Source organism: Hypanus sabinus, chromosome 21 (genome assembly GCF_030144855.1).
Source record: "Hypanus sabinus isolate sHypSab1 chromosome 21, sHypSab1.hap1, whole genome shotgun sequence".
NCBI lineage: Eukaryota > Metazoa > Chordata > Chondrichthyes > Myliobatiformes > Dasyatidae > Hypanus > Hypanus sabinus.
In genome coordinates, this window is record NC_082726.1 from 35,322,684 (window position 1) to 35,341,530 (window position 18,847).

An 18,847-nucleotide genomic window follows, 5' to 3' on the forward strand; every position below is an offset into this window, starting at 1 on the left:
AGTTCAGTGGCTTTTTGTTCCAACTATGATCATTCATCATTAGGATCCTGCCATTTAATTAAAACCAGTTCTGGAGGCTGGTTTCAACTGAATGGAACTGGTATTTCAAACATGAGTTACATTTCTAAATTACAGTGGCTTCCGGTTAATGTGGTCACCAGTTAGGGCAACTGCTTATTTGGGACAAATCTGAAAGAACAAAAACGAATCAAGACAATAGCCAGGATTCCTTTCATTTGTTGGGGTCACTGTGGGACTTAATTGGGACAAAAGACTGCTGCTGAACAACTTCTAACTAGCATCAGTTGCATGCACTTGTGTGGCTGTTAGACACGACACTATTTCGAGTGAACACTTTTTAAATAGCAACTGTTGTATGTGTCTTATGTTCAAAACAGCAGTGATTTTTGTCACTGATAGTTGGTGAAAAGTAAGTACAAAGCCAATTCAGAACTGCTTTGCTTACTGCCATTTCAGGCATTCAGGCCTGGAGATACCAGAAACAGCCGAAAGTGAAAATGAAACAATTTCACGATTCCAAAACTACGAAGAATTTGAAGGTATTGATAATTGTCTTGAATGTTGTAATGAAAATAAAGTTTTGGAGAATGCAGTTGTCAAAGGCATTGTGTGAAGGCAATCTATCTGCACTAGGTATCTGTGCTGTTTTTGTTTGTTTACAGTCAAACGAACATGGCAGTGTAGACTGGATGAATTCCTCCATCAATAACTATTGGGAACTAATACACAGTTTTATAGTACTGTGGTACTAGTATGTTCTAAGTTTTATATTTCATTTAATTACATAATTTGTTACTCAGTTACACTTTAGTTGAACTTTTTTTTTATACCTTTTTATCTATTTCCATTAAAGTTTGACTAATGGGGGCAGCTGATATGGGCCAGAATGTACAGGTTCTGATGTATCCCTATTAACCAGAATCCACTGTAGATGGAAGAGTGAATAATGTTTTAAAGCAAATCAGTTGTATTATGATTCAATGGAAAATAACATTAGAAAAACTAATTTAACATACAGTTGAAAGAATGGAAGGTCTGGATGAGCGGAATATAAGTCTTTTGAATTAATAGAATTCAACCTAATATTAAAATCATTTGAAACACTTGCAAATTTAGGCCATTCTCATTAATCTTTCCTGAACGGACAGCCCTCTTATTCCAGATGTAGATATAGTGTATTTCTACTTCTGCCCCACAGGAATGTAAATCCTATCTTGGGTAAGGACACTCAATATCATTCAAATTACTCCAGGTGTGATCTCATTAATATCATATTATTACCTTTGCCATCCTCCAATTCTATGGGGGTACTCCTGTGGCTAGTGAGGATGCAAAGATCATTGTCAATGTTCCAGCGTTAGCTCCCCTCCATTTCCGTAGTAAGATGGGCTATATCCTAAGTGGCCCCAGAGACGTATCTATTGGAATGTTTTTCAGAAGCTCCAAGACTGCCTCTACTCCTCACCCCTGCCTTATGGTCTGCAGGAACAGATTCTACTTTATACTTGAGCCAACTTACCCTTAACTAATCATTCCTCTATTGCTCATGCGCTATAGTCTAACTTGCAGGCATGCAAAGAATGACAATTAAACTGCCAGAGTCTGGAACAGTAGTAGAAGCTAAGAGGATGGGTAAAAAGGTCAACAAAAGTAGAAGATAAGTCAATTACAAATGGCTTATGATTTGGAGTCAAATAAACACATGATATTATTATTCTGCTGGAATATCCAGTAAAGTTCTAGTATGATGAACTGGACAGACTGAAGGCAGGGGTCTGAAGCCCATATGCAAAATTATTTCCTCCTTGGCTAGCTCTGAGGAAGTGCTCAACTAACTTACGTTACTCCCTGTACATTTACAAAATATAAAGAAAGCCTTTACAATCCTGGTATTATTACATCAGTGAGTCTTTAACATTACCAGTGAACAAACTTAATGGAAATAATTCTTATTAACAAGATATGCAGAAGTTTGGAGAAGCATTGTCTTATTAGGGACATTCAGTAAGACATTGTGAGGGTCAAGGCCTGTGTGCCTCCTGTCTGCTTCACATGCCTGATTGAGTTTTTGAGGAGGTGGCAAAGCAGATTGATGTAGATAGAACAGTGCATGTTGTATATATAGTATGATCATTCAAAAATTCATGAGGCATGGTATCCATGGGAACTTGGCTCTGTTGATTTGGAATTGGCTTGCCCACAGTAGACAGAAGGTGGAAGTAGATGGAGCCTATTCTGCTTGGAGGTTGGTGACTAGTGGTGTTCTGCAGGGATTTATCTTGGGATCTCTAATCTTTGAGTTTTTTTTTGCAAATTACTTTGAGGAATTGGAAGGAAGGGTCAATAAGTTTGCAGATGATGTGAGGATTGGCACTGTTGTGATTAATGTGGAAGGTCATCGTAGGTTACAATGGGATATAGACAGAAATCAGAGATGGATGGTAAAATAGATGGAGCTCTATTGGGAAAAAGTGCATTATGATACACTTTCAAAGATCAAACTTGAAGGCAGAGTATGGGGTAATAATAGGATTCTTATCACCGGAGAAACTGGGATCTTGGAGTCTAAATCCATAGAATCTCAAAGCTGCTGTGAAAGTTAATAAGGTGTTTAAGGAAGCCTGTTGTATGTTGGCCTTCATTAGTCATAGAAACAGGAAAAACTACAGCACTATACAGGCCCTTCAACCTACCAAAATGAACCACCTCACGCTTACCTGGGTTGAACTCCATCTGCCACTTCTCAGCCCAGTTTTGCATCCTATCAATGTCCCACTGTAACCTCTGACAGCCCTCTACAGTATCCACAACACCCTCAACCTTTGTGTCATCAACAAATTTACTAACCAATCCCTCCACTTCCTCATCCAGGTCATTTATAAAAGTAATGAAGAGTAGGGGTCCCAGAACAGATCCCTGAGGCACACCACTGGTCACTGACTTCCATGCAGAATATAACCTGTCTATAACCACTCTTTGCCTTCTGTGTACAAGCCAGTTCTGGATCCACAAAACAATGTCTCGTTGGATCCTGTGCCTCCTTACTTTCTCAATAAGTCTTGCATAGGATACTTAATCAAATGCCTTGCTGAAATCCATATACACTACATCTACTGCTCTACCTTCATCAATATGCTTAAGTCTCATCCTCAAAAAATTCAATCAGGCTTGTAAGAACATAGAACATAGAATAGTACAACATATTACAGGCCCTCAGCCCACAATGTTGTGCTGACCCTCAAACCCTGCCTCCCATATAAGCTCCCACCTTAAATTCCTTTATATACCTATGTAGTAGTCTCTTAAACTTCATTAGTGTATCTGCCTCCACCACTGACTCAGGCAGTGCATTCCACGCACCAGCCACTCTCTGAGTAAAAAGCCTTCCTCTGATATCCCCCTTGAACTTCCCTCCCCTTACCTTAAAGCCATGTCCTCTTGTACTGAGCAGTGGTGCCCTGGGGAAGAGGCGCTGGCTGTCCACTCTATCTATTCCTCTTAATATCTCGTACACATCTATCATGTCTCCTCTCATCCTCCTTCTCTCCAAGGAGTAAAGCCCTAGCTCCCTTAATCTCTGATCATAATCCATACTCTGTAAACCAGGCAGTATCCTGGTAAATCTCCTCTGTACCCTTTCCAATGCTTCCACATCCTTCCTATACTGAGGTGACCAGAACTGGACACAGTACTCCAAGTGTGGTCTAACCAGAGTTTTATAGAGCTGCCGCATCATTACATCGCGTCTCTTAAACTCTATCCCTTGACTTATGAAAACTAACACCCCATAAGCTTTCTTAACTACCCTATCTACCTGCGAGGCAACTTTCAGGGATTTGTGGACATGTACCCCCAGATCCCTCTGCTCCTCCACACTACCAAGTATCCTGCCATTTACTTTGTACTCTGTCTTGGAGTTTGTCCTTCCAAAGTGTGCCACCTCACCCTTCTTCCAGTTGAACTCCATTTGCCACTTCTCAGACCACTTCTGCATCCTATCAGTGTCTCTCTACAATCTTTGACAATCCTCTACACTATCTACAACACCACCAATCTCTGTTGTCTGCAAACTTGCCAACCCACCCTTCTACCCCCACATCCAGGTCGTTAATAAAAATCACGAAAAGTAGAGATCCCAGAACAGATCCTTGTGGGACACACTAGTCACAACCCTGCAATCTGAATATACTTCCTCCTCCACAACCCTCTGCCTTCTGCAGGCAAGCCAATTCTGAATCCACCTGGTCAAACTTCCCTGGATCCCATATCTTCTGACTTTCTGAGTAAGCCTACTGTGTGGAACCTTGTCAAATGCCTTACTAAAATCCATGACCTGCCTTTGACAAAGCCATGCTGACTATTCCTAATCGTATTATGCCTCTCCAAATGTTCATAAATCCTGCCTCTCAGGATCTTCTCCATCAACTTACCAACCACTGAAGTAAAATTCACTGGAGTATAATTTCCTAAGCTATCTCTACTCCCTTCCTTGATAAGGGAACAACATCTGCAACTCTCCCATCCTCCAGAACGTCTCCCGTCCCCATTGATGATGCAAAGATCATTGCCAGAGGCTCAGCAATCTCCTCCCTTGCTTCCTCGTCTGGTTCCAGAGACTTATCCAACTTGATGCTTTCCAAAAGCTCCAGCACATCCTCTTAATGTCTATATGCTCAAGATTTTCAGTCCATTAAGTCATCCCCACAATTGCCAAACATCCTTTTCCATAATGAATACTTTGCTTCAGTATTCACTAAGAACCTGAACTATCTCCTCCAGTTCCATACACACTTTTCCACTGGCACACTTGATTGGTCCTATTCTCTCACGTTTTATCCTCTTGCTCTTCACATACTTGTAGAATGCCTCGGGGTTTTCCTTAATCCTGTCCGCCAAGGCCTTCTCATGGCCCCTTCTGGCTCTCCTAATTTCATTCTTAAGCTCCTTCCTGCCAGCCTTATAGTCTTCTGGATTTCTATCATTACCTAGTTTTTTGAACCTTTCATAATTTTTTTTTCTTCTTGACTAGGTTTTCAACAGCCTTTGTACCCTACCATCCTTTCCCTGTCTCATTGGAATGTACCTATGCAGAACTCCACACAAATATCCGCTGAACATTGACCATATTTCTGCCGTACGTTTCTCTGAGGACACCTGTTCCCAATTTATGTTTCCAAGTTCCTGCCTGATAGCTTCATATTTCCCCTTACTCCAATTAAACGCTTTCCTAACTTGTCTGTTCCTATCCCTCTCTAATGCTGTGCTGAAGAAGATAGAATTATGATCACTATCTCCAAAATGCTTTCCCACTGAGAGTCCTGACACCTGGCCAGGTTCATTTCCCAATACCAGATCAAGTACAGCCTCTTCTCTTGTAGGCTTATCTACATATTGTGTCAAGAAACCTTACTGAACATATCTAACAAACTCCACCCTCTCTAACCCCCTTGCTCTAGGGAGATGCCAATCAAAAATTGGTAAATTAAATGCTCCTTCCACGACAACCCTGTTATTTATGCATCTTTCCAGAATCTGTCTCCCTATCTACTCCTTGATGCCCCTGTACTATTGGGTGGTCTGTGGCGACCCATTTCCTGGCACATCCGAACCGGCTCACAATTAGATAGCCTACGGGGGTTTGCGAGCACAGAGCTTTGGAGCCTCTGCGCCACGGGGGGCAGGTTGAGGGAGGCTTAAAAGTGAGGCTGAGGATTTCAAATAAAGTTTTTTCCTTCAACTGCAGTTACCGACTCCGTGTCGTAATTTTAGCGCTGCGTGTAGCACACCGCTACAATTGGTGACCCCGATGGTCCAAACGATTTTTGGACCAGAAATGACCGACGCCGCCTCTGTTCATGCGGTTTTGTTGAAACTGCTGGGTTTCTGGACACAGTGACCGAACCTATGGTTCCAGCAAGCCGAAGCCCAATTCCACGTTCGTCAGATCATCTCAGAAGACACCCACTACTACTACGTGGTGAGCTCCCTCGACCAGGACACAGCGGCCCAGGTCGCGGAGTTCGTACAGTCACCCCCGGCAGACGGCAAGTACACGAATTTCAAAGCCCTGCTCCTCAGGACTTTCGGACTCTCACGGCGCGAGCGGGCTGCCCGTTTACTGCACCTGGATGGCTTGGGCGACAGACCTCCATCGGCTTTAATGAATGAGATGTTGTCTAGCCAACGGACACACACCCTGCCTCATGTTTGAGCAGGCATTCCTGGAGCAGCTGCCCGAGGACATACGCCTGCTGCTGTCCGACGCGGATTTCAGTGACCCCCGGAAGGTGGCAGCCCGGGCGAACTTGCTGTGGAACGCCAAAAAGGTGAGCGGGGCGTCCATCGCACGGATCTCCCAGCCACGCTCCCAGCAGCAAACCAGTCCAGGCCCGGCCGCAGAGCCCGCCAACCCCCGGCCCAAGGAACACTGGTGCTTCTACCACCAGCGGTGGGGCACAGAAGCCTGTCGTTGTCACCTGCCCTGCAAGTTCCCGGGAAACGCCAGGGCCAGCCGCCGCTGATGGCTACGGCGGCTGGCCATCGGCATAGCCTCCTGTATGTGTGGGATAGAAGGTCGGGACGCTGGTTTTTGGTCGATACTGGTGCCGAGTTTTACCTCCGAGTTACGACACCCGCAGCAGGGCACCGGGTCCCCCCCTGAGGGCCATGAACGGCAGCACAGTAAGGACCTGTGGCACCCGTCAGGTGCAGCTACAGTTCGGCTCCAGCCAGTTCACGTGGGACTTTACACTGGCCGCCGTAGCCCAACCGCTTCTGGGTGCGGATTTTTTGCGGGCTCACAGCCTACTGGTCGACCTGCCCAGGAAGAGACTGGTACACGCCGAGACCTTTCAGACGTTCTCCCTGGGTGCAGCCCAGTTGCCGGCCCCTCACCTCGGCTCCATCACGCTGTCCGACAACGACTTCACCAGGGTCCTGGCGGAGTTCCCATCGGTTCTGGCACCGCAGTTCACAGCAGCCATGCCCAGGCACGGCGTACAGCACCACATCCTGACCCAGGGACCACCCCTCCATGCCCGTGCTCGGCGGCTTCCCCCGGACAAGCTCCGACTGGCGAAGGAGGAGTTCCAGAGGATGGAGGAATTGGGGATCATCCGGCGGTCCGACAGCCCATGGGCTTCCCCCCTGCACATGGTGCCCAAAGCGACGGGAGGCTGGAGACCGTGCGGCGACTACCGCAGGCTGACCGAGGCTACCACACCGGAACGCTACCCTGTGCCGCACATTCAGTACTTTGCAGCAAACCTACACGGTGCACGGATCTTCTCCAAGGTAGACCTCGTCCGAGGGTACCATCAAATCCCGATGCATCCTGACGACGTCCCCAAAACGGCTCTCATCACCCCGTTTGGCCTTTTCCAGTTCCTCCGCATGCCGTTCGGCCTGAAGAATGCCGCACAGACGTTCCAGCGGTTAATGGACGCGGTGGGATGGGACCTGGACTTCGCGTTCATCTATTTGGACGACATCCTCATAGCCAGCAGCAGTCGTCAGGAGCATCTGTCCCACCTCCGTCAACTCTGCGCCCGACTGAGTGAGTATGGTCTTACAATCAACCCCGCCAAATGCCAGTTCGGACTCGATATCATTGACTTCCTGGGCCACAGGATTACTAAAGACGGGGCAACCCCTCTGCCCGTTAAGGTAGATGCGATCCGCCACTTCCCCCGACCCACCACGATCAAAGGCCTTCAGGAATTTGTAGGTATGGTCAATTTCTACCACCGCTTCCTCCCTTCAGCTGCCCGGATCATGCGCCCCCTGTTCGCCCTGATGTCGGGTCTGAGCAAGGACATTACCTGGGACGAGGAGTCCGCCGCCGCTTTCGTTCAAACGAAGGAAGCTTTGGCGAACGCCGCAATGCTAGTACATCCCAGAATGGACGCCCCTACCGCCCTCACAGTGGACGCATCTAACAGGGCAGTCGGTGGGGTGCTGGAGCAACTCATCGCAGGTCACTGGCAACCCCTGGTGTTTTTCAGCAAACACCTGCGGCCACCCGAGCTCCAGTACAGTGCTTTCGACCGGGAACTGTTGGCGCTCTACCTGGCAATCCGGCATTTCAGTACTTCCTAGACGGTCAGCCCTTCACCGCGTTCACGGACCACAAACCGCTTACCTTTGCGTTTACGAAAGCGTCCGACCCCTGGTCGTCCCGCCGGCAACGCCACCTGTCCTACATCTCTGAATACACGACGGATGTCCGGCACGTCTTGGGTAAGGACAATGTCGTGGCGGATGCACTCACTCGCTCTACCGTTCATGCCCTTTCCCAAGGGGTAGACTTTGAGGCACTGGCAGAGGCACAGCAGGCAGATGAGGAGATTCTGAGTTACAGAACTGCAGTCTCCAGTTTGCAGCTCCAGGACCTCCCCGTAGGCCTGGGTGAGAGGACCCTACTCTGTGACGTCGCCACCGGTCAGCCCCGTCCTGTCGTCCCGACAGCCTGGCGGCGCCGTGTTTTCGACTCCATTCATAACTTTGCGCATCCCTCCAACTGGACGACTGTCCGGATGGTTTCCAGCAGGTTCGTTTGGCACGGACTCCGCAAACAGGTCAGTGAATGGGCCAAAACGTGCATGCACTGCCAGACGGCCAAGGTTCAGCGGCACACCAAAGCCCCACCGCAGCAGTTCCATCTTGCCCACCGGCGTTTCGACCACATTCATGTGGATATCGTGGGCCCCCTGCCAGTGTCGCGTGGAGTGTGGCACGTCCTGACTATCGTGGACCGGTTCACAAGATGGCCAGAGGTGGTCCCGCTCACCGACACCACCTCCGAATCTTGCGCCCGAGCCCTGATCACCACCTGGATATCTCGCTTTGGTGTACCGGCCCACATTACCTCCGACAGAGGCGCCCAGTTCACCTCCAGCCTGTGGTCAGCTATGGCCAGCCTTTTGGGGACTCTGCTGCACCACACAACTGCCTACCACCCACAGTCGAACGGGCTAGTGGAGCGTTTCCACCGTCACCTGAAGTCGGCCCTCATGGCCCGCCTGCGAGGAGCCAACTGGGCGGACGAGCTTCCCTGGGTCCTACTCGGCATCCGCACAGCGCCCAAGGACGGCCTGCACGCCTCGTCGGCCGAGTTGGTATACGGCGCGCCCCTGGTCGTCCCCGGGGAGTTCCTACCAGCCCCACGGGGGCAAGAGGAAGATCCCGCAGCAATCCTGGGCAGACTACGCGAGAAGTTCGGTAACCTGGCCCCCATACCCACTTCACAGCACGGGCGGAACCCGACCTGCAGAACTGTAAGTCTGTGTTTGTACAAAGGGGCGGGCATCGGCCACCGCTGCAGCGGCCATACGAGGGGCCGTTTATGGTGCTCCGGAACAACGGGTCCACGTTCGTGCTGGACGTTGGGGGGAAAGAGGAGGTTTTCACGGTGGACCGCCTCAAACCTGCCGATGTGGACCTGGCGCAACCGGCCAAGTTTCCGGCACCTCGGCGCAGAGGCCGACCTCCCAAGCAGGTTCCGGCCCAGACTGTGGACATTGGGGGGTGTATCGCTGGTTCTGGGGGGGGGGTTATGTGGCGACCCATTTCCTGGCACATCCGAACTGGCTCACAATTAGATAGCCTACGGGGGTTTGCGAGCACAGAGCTTTGGAGCCTCTGCGCCACGGGGGGCAGGTTGAGGGAGGCTTAAAAGTGAGGCTGAGGATTTCGAATAAAGTTTTTTCCTTCGACTGCAGTTACCGACTCCATGTCGTAATTTTAGCGCTGCGTGTAGCACACCGCTACAGGTCTATATATTTAAAAAAAACACCCAGTAGAGTTATTGACCCCTTCCTGTTTCTGACTTCCACCCACAGAGACTCCGTAGACAATCCCTCCACAACTTCCTCCTTTTCTGCAGCCGTAACATGATCTCTGATGAGTAGTGCCTCCCCCCCCCCTTTTTTTTTGCCTCGCTCCCTGTCCTTTCTGAAACACCTGAAGCCCGGCCCTTTAAGTAACCATTCCTGCCCTTGAGCCATCCACATCTCTGTAATGGCCACAACATCATAGCTCCAAGTACTGATTCATGGTCTAAGCTCATCCACTTTGTTCGTGATGCTTCTTGCATTAAAATAGACACATCTCAAACCATCGGTCTGAGTGCTTCCCTTCTCTATCACCTACCTATTCTCCCCCTCACACTGTCTCCAAGCTTTCTCTATTTGTGAGCCAACTGCCCCTTCCTCTGTCTCTTCAGTTCGGTTCCCACCCCCCAGCAATTCTAGTTTATACTCTCCCAATAGCCTTAGCAAACCTCCCCGCCAGGATATTGGACCCCCTCAGATTCAAGTGCAACCTGTCCTTTTTGTACAGGTCACACCTGTCCCAAAAGAGACCCAATGATCCAGAAATCTGAATCCCTGCCTCTTGCTCCAATCCCTCAGCCACACTTTTATCTGCCACCTCACTCTATTCCTATACTCTTGTTGTGTGGCACAGGCAGATATCCCAAGATTACTACCTTTAAGGTTCTGCTTCTCAACTTCTTAACTCCTTGTAGTCTGTTTTCAGGACCTCCTTCCTTTTCCTACCTGTGTTGTTGGTACTGGTATGTCAGGGAAATCAAGTTCAAGAGCCACAAAGTAATGTTGCACCTCTTTAAAACCTTCGTTGGTCACATTTGGAGTATTGTTCAGTTCTGATTACCTCATTGTTGGAAGGATGTAGAAGTTTTAGAGAGCATGCAGAGGAGATTTAGTAGGATGCTGCTTAGATAAGAGAACAACTTGTATGGGGGAAAGTTTGAGTGAGCCTGTACTTTTCTCTTAGAAGTGAAGGAGCATGAGAGGTGAGAGGTATATAACATTATTTATGAGAGGCATAAATAGAGTGGAATACCAGCACCATTTTCCCAGGATAGCGGTGGCCAGTATGAGTGGACGCTTAAGGTGAGTGGAGGAAAGTTTAGGAGAGATATCAGAGGTACATTTTTTACACAGAATGGCATGTACCTGGAATGCGCTGCTACAGATGGTGGTAAAGGTTGATACAAGAGAAAAGTTTAAGAGAAACAAGAAAAATGGAGGGTTAGGTGCTATGTAGAAGGGAAGGGTTAAGTTGATTGTGCAGTAGGTTGGCACAAAATCATGTGCCAAAGGAAACATACTGTGCTGTACTGCTGTATGTTCTGTGTTCTATCTGCTGAGCTGCTAAGTATTTTCAGCAGTTTCTACTTTTGTTGTTTGAATTTCTATATGCATTTTGATAACTATTTTAAATGGTCATAGCTTTATTGTGTTAAAGATCCAAGAGGAAAACTTGAGGCTCAGTAATAAAAATGACGTGTTGTGATTTAGAGATTTAAAAAATTTGTTCATTAGCTACAAATAACTTATATGTATATACAAATGTATAACAAATAATGTATATACAAAGTACACTGCAGATGCTGTGGTCAAATCAAGACGTACAAAAAAGCTGGATGAACGCAGCAGGTCGGGCAGCATCCGTTGAAAGAAGCAGTGAACGTTTCGGGTCGAGACCCTTCATCAGGACTAAAGGAGGGGCAGGGGCCCTATAAAGAAGGTGGGGGGAGGGTGGAAAACCAATCAGGGAAAGATCAAGGGGTGGGGGAGAGGAAGCAGGGAGGGGTATGTTCCTTGGAAAAGGTACAGAGGGGAGTACGTTGGAATGGAATTAACTGATTTCATTTTTATTACAAATGAGATGTAATCAAAGCATTTACTTTTTGTTCCTTTATCTGGGTTAGGTTTTGTACTGTTAATTTCCTAGTTTTTGCTAATGATTTGATGTCTTTGGGAAAATTAAAACTGTCATAAAGTAATGATGAACTACATCCATCAAATAATCCAAAGCCCTTGATTCTCCCAAATGTATTCATTGAGATGTAATCATTGGCTATAAAGGCAAACATAGCAATTAATTTACATGGCAAGTTCCTTGGACAGCTGAGATGAATAAACAGTTCATATAATTTTTGTGACATTGGGATACTGGAGGCATTGCTGCTCCTGTTTTGAATTGTACCAAGAAAAGTATCATAATCAGCTGAACATACAGATGTAACTACATAAAGTGGCTTTAAAAACTGTTCAGCTCCACAACTATTTTCACATTTTGCTGTTTCATTTTCTAAATTTAAAGTGTATTGAAGTTAGATTTTTTTTATCTAATCTATAAAACATAGTGTATCAGGTCAAATAAAGAGAAAAATTCTAAAACCTGTCAACAATTTATTAAAAATTAGAAGCCAAAATCATGAGGCTGAAAAAATATTCATCCCCTTTGTAATTACTATGCTAACTTTCCTCGGGTGCAAGATACTATTACTTTACCAACTCACCCAGTTTGTTGAAAATTGGAGGATCAAATGTTTTCAATGAATTCATACGAATAAATACCCCCTGTCCCTGTAAGGTCCAACAGTATGATAGATTTTCAACAGACCAAACCAAAATGAAGACAAAAGAGCATTCAAGACAACTCAGAGAAATGATAATAGAAAAGGACAAATCTGGGTAAAGGTACAGGATCACTTAAAGGCACTACACATACCATGGAGCTCAGTGTAGTCCATTGTGGAAAAAGTGGAAATAATATGAATAAACAGCTATGCTGTCTCAGTCAGGCCGCCTCTCTAAACTTGGTCGCTAGAGAAAAATGACACTCTAAAGAGAGGCTACTCTGATGCCAAGGCTAAGTGACCTGCAGAAGTCAGTGGTTGCAAATGGAGATGAAGCTCGTAGCTCCACAATTTCTTAAGGCCTTGCACAAAAAGGGCATTTATGGAAGAGTGGCAAGGAAGAAGTCTTGGTTTTAAATAAACATATCCTTGCCTGTAAAGAAATTGCAAAGTGTCTTGTGGTCTGATGAGACAAAAGTGGTACTTTTTGGCTTCAACACTAAGCAGAATTTGTGATGTAAATTTAATTTAGCATCAGCTGGGTAACACCATCCCTACTGTAAAATGTGGTGGGGTACATCATGCTATGGGGATGCATTTCAGCTGCAGAGACTGGAAATCTAGTCAGGATTGATGGGAAGGTGAATGCTGCTAAATACAGAGAGATCCTGGATAAAAACATGCCAGCCTCTGCCAGAAAGCTTAAACTGGGGAGTAAGTTTGTCTTTCAACAGGACAATGACCCAAAGCATGGTGTCAAAGCAATTGTGGAGTAACTGTTGATGTTCTTGAGAGTCTTGACCTTAACCTGATGGAACATCTCAAGATTGCTGTCCACCATCTCTCCCCAACTAATCTGGCACAGCTTGAGCAATTTTGCAAGAAGGAATGGGCAAATCTTGCTCCATCAAGTTGTGCAGAGCTAATAGAGACCTGTCTAAAAAGACTACTGGCTCTAATATCTTTGAGAGGTGGTTTAATTAAGTACTGAACAAGGGGGTGGAGGTGAATATTCTAGAACTGTTAACATTTATAGTTTTTCATACTTTACAATTTCTCCTTTTGGGGGGTTCTACTGAGAAAAAGAGCATCTGATTCACAAATAAAAATTTTCTGTTTAAAAATTCTCAATTAAATTGTATACTTATTTATTTGGGGGGGAGTTTAGGAGCTGAATGCTTTTTCAAAGCACTTGTATACATGGCAAAGAATTTCTCAGAAATGCCACATAGCATCCTTTGAGTCTATATTGGCAGTTGTTCCCAACTAAACAATTAATACTTTTGCCATATTCATACTGTTTTTTTTAGGAAAACAGCCTGGCCAAAGAGCTAAATTCCAGAAGTGAAGTGAGATTGTTTGCCTTTGACATTGAGACAGATTTGACTAAGCAAAACTGAGCAATTTTATATATACAAAAGTTATGTAAAAGTTTGGGCACCCCGGTCAAAATTATTGTTACTGTGAATAGTGCGAGTAAAAGATGACCTGATTTCCAAAAGGTATAAAGTTAAAGTTGATACATTTCTTTAATATTTTAAGCAAGGTTACTTTTTAAAAATTTCCTTCTTAGTTTCAAAATAACAAAAAAGGAAAAGGGCCCAAAGCAAAAGTTTGGGCACCCTGCATGGTCAGTACTTAGTAACATCTCCTTTGGCAAGTATCACAGCTTGTAAACACTTTCTGTAGCCAGCTAATTTTTGTTTGGGGGATTTTCGCCCATTCTTCCTTGCAAAAGGCTTCTAGTTCTGTGAGATTCTTGGGCCACCGTGCATGCACTGCTCTTTTTGAGGTCTATCCACAGATTTTTGATGATGTTTAGGTCTGGGGACTGTGAGGGCCATGGCAAAACCTTCAGCTTGTGCCTCTTGAGGTAGTCCATTGTGGATTTTGAGGTGTGTTTAGGATCATTAACCTGTTGTAGAAGCCATTCTCTTTTCTTCTTCAAAGGCAACACGAGTGAATCTGCAGATGCTGGAAATAAATAAAAAACACAATGCTGGCAGAACTCAGCAGGTCAGACAGCATCTATAGGAGGAGGTAGTGACGACGTTTCGGGCAGAAATCCTTCATCAGAAGTATCATGGGACGGTCGAGGGGGGATAAGAAGTGGGGGGAGGGATGAAGTAGAGAGGTGGGAAGTGATGGGCTGGAGGGAAATGGGCTAGGGGAAGGTGGAGAATCATGGGAAATAAAAGAGAAAGAAAGGAAAGGCTGTGGGGAGATTGTAATGAGGGGGGAAAAGAGAAAGAGAACCAGACTAAAATTATAGATGAGTCCCTTGAGCATAATTGTAGATGGACATTAATGCCTGGATCCCGAAGAATGAATAAATTTAAAGAAAACATGCCTAAACTGTTAACCCTGTATGTGAATTTTATAAAGATGTGGGGTGAAAGTAGGAACTGGGATCTGAGTTAGAATGATCAACCATGATTGTATTGAACACAAAAGCAGGCTGTAAGAACCAAATAAGCTACTACTTTGAATTTTGATGGTGATTTTTCTAATCTGCCTAGCATTCAAAATTGATTAATCATAATTTGATAATTAGTTCCATAGCTTTTGTTTCACTTACTAATTTGCTTCTTAAATTAACTGTTTAACATTTTAAGGATCTCAACATCTATTTTTGTTCCAGGTTTACAGTATCTGCATTGCTTTTCAGTCATGCATTGAAACATGGTTTTATCTATTTAACACCTCAAGACACTAAGCTACAAACTTTGGAGACATAGTGCTTTCAAGTAAGGTATGCGCTGTGGTACTAGCTCCATAATGTATAATAACAGCTTATTTATTGATATCTCTGCATTCTCCTGTCCTTTCCCTTCACATTATTGCCCAAATATGCAAGAGTGCATGAGGTAGACATATTTATTCAGTTCTTTAGCCAAAAGTCTCCTAACCATAAGGGCTGTTGGTTAACTAGTTTCATTCCTTGGAGCCACAAGTCTGTTGTAATTGATGTGTCTCTGCTTTTTGTTCTTTAAGAATGATTGTAGTCTTAATTCTGATCTTTCTCATATTTAGAATATGAAAGAAAGTAAGCTTACAATCGGAGGTCCTTGCAATTTCCCATTTCAACCATAACAAAAATGTTCCTACAGAACTCTGAGCAGCAGTTTTCCAAATGCCATCTGCATTGTATAAATTCAAATATTGCTGCTTTGGGCCATATTTTCTCATTAGCTTTAATATTTGATAACTAATTCATTACTTCTGTTAGCTGTTCCACCCTTGCCTAAATTGTGTCGTTATATTTTCAATCTTTTTCATTGTTTAATTTGTTTTTGCTGAGAATGTAACATGTTACATAAATGTATTTGTGGGGTAAGAGCCTGTTTTTAAGCACTCAATGCATCACATTACTACTGTTTAATGTATTTGTTTATTGGTAACATCTTGGTATTAATGGCAATAGTCTATCTTGTAATTCTTCAGTTATTGCAGTCTTACTAGTCAAAAAGTTTGCAAGAAAAGTTGCAAGAAAAAGTTTGAACTCTTTGCAATTACCTGGTTTTCTGCATTAATCACTCATAAAATGTGGTCTGATCTTCATCCAAGTCACAATAATAGACGAACACAATCTGTCTAAACTAATAAAACACAAACAATTGTGCGTCTTATCAATACTGAGTATTTAAATACTGATATTGAAATCACAGTCTAGATTCAAAAAAGTATGTGAACCTCTGGGGTAATGCCTTCTACAAAAGCTATTTGGAGTCGGGTGTTGCAATCAGTGAGATGGGATTGGAGGGGTGGGTTTTAGAGGTACCCTGCCCTATGAAAACGACACACAAGGTAATTTTACCGACAGCCTGCTCTTCTCAAGAAAGATCTGTTTATGTGCACCATCCCTTGATCAAAACAACCTTCAGAGGACCTTGGAAGAAGAATTGTAGAGATACACGAAGCTGAAAAGGCTACAGAATTATTTCTAAGTGTTCATCAGTCTACAGTAAGAGAAGTTGTCAAATAGAGGAAATTCAGTCCAGTTGCTACTCTCCCTAGGAGTGGGCATCTTGTAAAGGAGTGGGCGTCCTGTAAAGGTCATTTCAAGAGCACAATGTGCAGTGGTGAAGGAGGTGAAAAAGAACCCAAGGGTAACAGCAAAAGACCTGCAGAAATCTCTAGTCTCTGTTTATATTAAGAAAAACACTGGACAATAATGGTGTTCAGGGAAGGGCACCATAGAGGAAACCACTGCTTTCCGAAAAAACATTGCTGCTCGTCTTAAGTTTGCAAAAGACCATTTGGATGTTCCACAAAGTTTCTGGGACAATGTTCTATAGACAGATGAGACAGAAGTTAAACTTTTTGGCAGAAATGCACACTGCTATTTTTGAAGGAAAAATGGCAGTGCACACCAACACAAATCTCATTTCAACTGTGAAGCAAGTTGAAAGAAACATTGCTGCCTCCAGATCTGAACAGCTTGGGGGACCAATGAGTTCAAAATTGTATCAAGATGTTTTACAAGGGAATGTCAGGTAGTGGTCTGTCACCTGAAGTTTAATAGAAGTTGGATGATGCAAAAAGACAATGAACTGAAACAGGAGCAAGTCAACAACAGAATGGTTTAAAAAGAAGAACATTTGTGTTTTGGAATGGCCAAGTCAAGAGTCTGGGGCTTAACCCAATTGAGTTGCTGTTGTATGACCTGAAGAGGGCTGTTCAGGCAAGATATCACAGAAATATTGGTGAACTGAAACAGTTTTGTATGGAGGAATAGTCTAAAATTCTCCTTGCCATTGCAGGAGTCTGAACAGCAGCTGCAGGAGATGTTTGGACGTTATTGCTGCGTTCTACTAGTTATTAAATACAAGGGTTCACGTACTTTCAGCCTGTAGTGTGAATGTTTCAACAATGTGTTCAATAAAGACTTGAAAAGTACAGTTGTTTATGTTATTAGTTTAGACAGGTAGTGTTTGTCAATGATTGTGACTTGGATGAAGATCAGACCACAATTAATGCAGTATGGTCTGTATGGATTCAGTAATTAAGTGAAGTTTTAAAAATTATTAAAGATTGAAGTGTTGGGTATTTGACATGCTTTAATGACCAGGTGACAAAAATACAGATCAGTCCCAAGTTTCTGTGGTTTGATTATTGTGACAACCAGGATGCTGTAGTAAGCTTTGCATCATGTATCATTCTCGGGTAATATCTTGGTGGCACTCTCCTTTCAAAATAATCACTTGTATCATATTGGTCTCCAGTCCCAGAAACCTTGCTTATGTAAAATGTTGTGTTTAAATACACAGGAAATCTTACATAGCATTTATCCTACAATCTCCCAAGTCTCTGCAGTCACTTCTCTCCAGTAGCTTCTTGAGATGAAGCAGTAAGGATGGTGGTGGGGTTTTAAAGGTGTCAGTGATGACAGCAAGTTCCAGAGCCAATAGCTGTAAGAATCTCATACTGTCAGAGGGATTGAGAGTAGATTGGAATTACACTGGTCAGGATAGTGATTCATGCAGAGTATAAAGGGCCACTGTAATTTGGTTTGAATTTTTCTTTGGGAAAATGTAGATCTTGACCTGGTATGTTCTTTAGGGGGAAAAAAAGGCAATTTTTAAGAGCTAGCATATCTTTGCATCCAAGTATCCAAGTCTGGATACACTTTTGAGATCAAACTTTGTCAGGTGTTGACACACTAGTACTAAAATAGGTATGTATGATAAAGAAACCCAAATTAAATGTGTAATGTCACAAGATCCATAAGTGTGATTAAAAGATTATTCTTTTTCAGGCAATTGAATATTAACATAATGTAATTGATGTTGATGACATTTGTTGCCTAAAGTTCATCACATGTTAACTCCTTTGCCCCACCAAGAAGTTACTGCTGTTATACTGAGCAATTAAGTTATTTGGTGAATATACAATAGTTTCTGAAGGGTTGTTAATCAGTCAAGCCAGGGGTGGCCAACCTTTTACATTCCATGCGACATTTTTTTCACACACGAGTTCGGATGTCCCATACAACTCTTGTACCCCCATTCAGTTCTTGAAAAAATATGTTAATATAGACATATTTAGCATTTTTACATGATATATTGATTTAATATAAAAACAAGATAAACATTACTTACCTTAATGAGACTTAACAAATATATTTTGTCATTTTTTGATTTCCTTTTTCATAATCACATACTCTTTCCGTAATCAGACCCAAGCACTAGCTTCAGTTTTCCTTCTATTTCAGTCTGATGTTGCATTTCATAGTGTCGGTTAAGATCATATCTTCTATTATGTGAGAAAGTGTTTTCACAAACAATGCACAACGGTTTTCCTGACGGACCCACTATAAGTAAGAACTCATTTTCCCACTGTTCATTGAATTCACGCTTACTATCACTTTCTGCTTTCCTTTTGCTCATTTTCTTTTGCACTGTGATGGGTAACTGAATGTAAAAGCCTGGCTTAATT

The 18,847-nt window shown here is 44.0% G+C and overlaps 1 protein-coding gene across 4 annotated transcripts in view; it reads left to right on the forward strand.

Annotated features, from left to right (window-relative positions):
- The window catches only part of bmpr1aa (bone morphogenetic protein receptor, type IAa), a 273,110-nt gene that overhangs the window by 6,563 nt on the left and 247,700 nt on the right, over positions 1-18,847 (forward strand). Inside the window, exon 2 of one of the 4 annotated variants that reach the window (XM_059946308.1) lies at positions 15,051-15,161. The exons of 2 other annotated variants lie outside the window; for them this stretch is intronic. The gene's annotated coding sequence lies outside the window, so the exon portion shown is untranslated. The remainder of the gene's footprint in view (positions 1-15,050; positions 15,162-18,847) is intronic. One more of the 4 variants, XM_059946307.1, reaches the window with a different exon arrangement.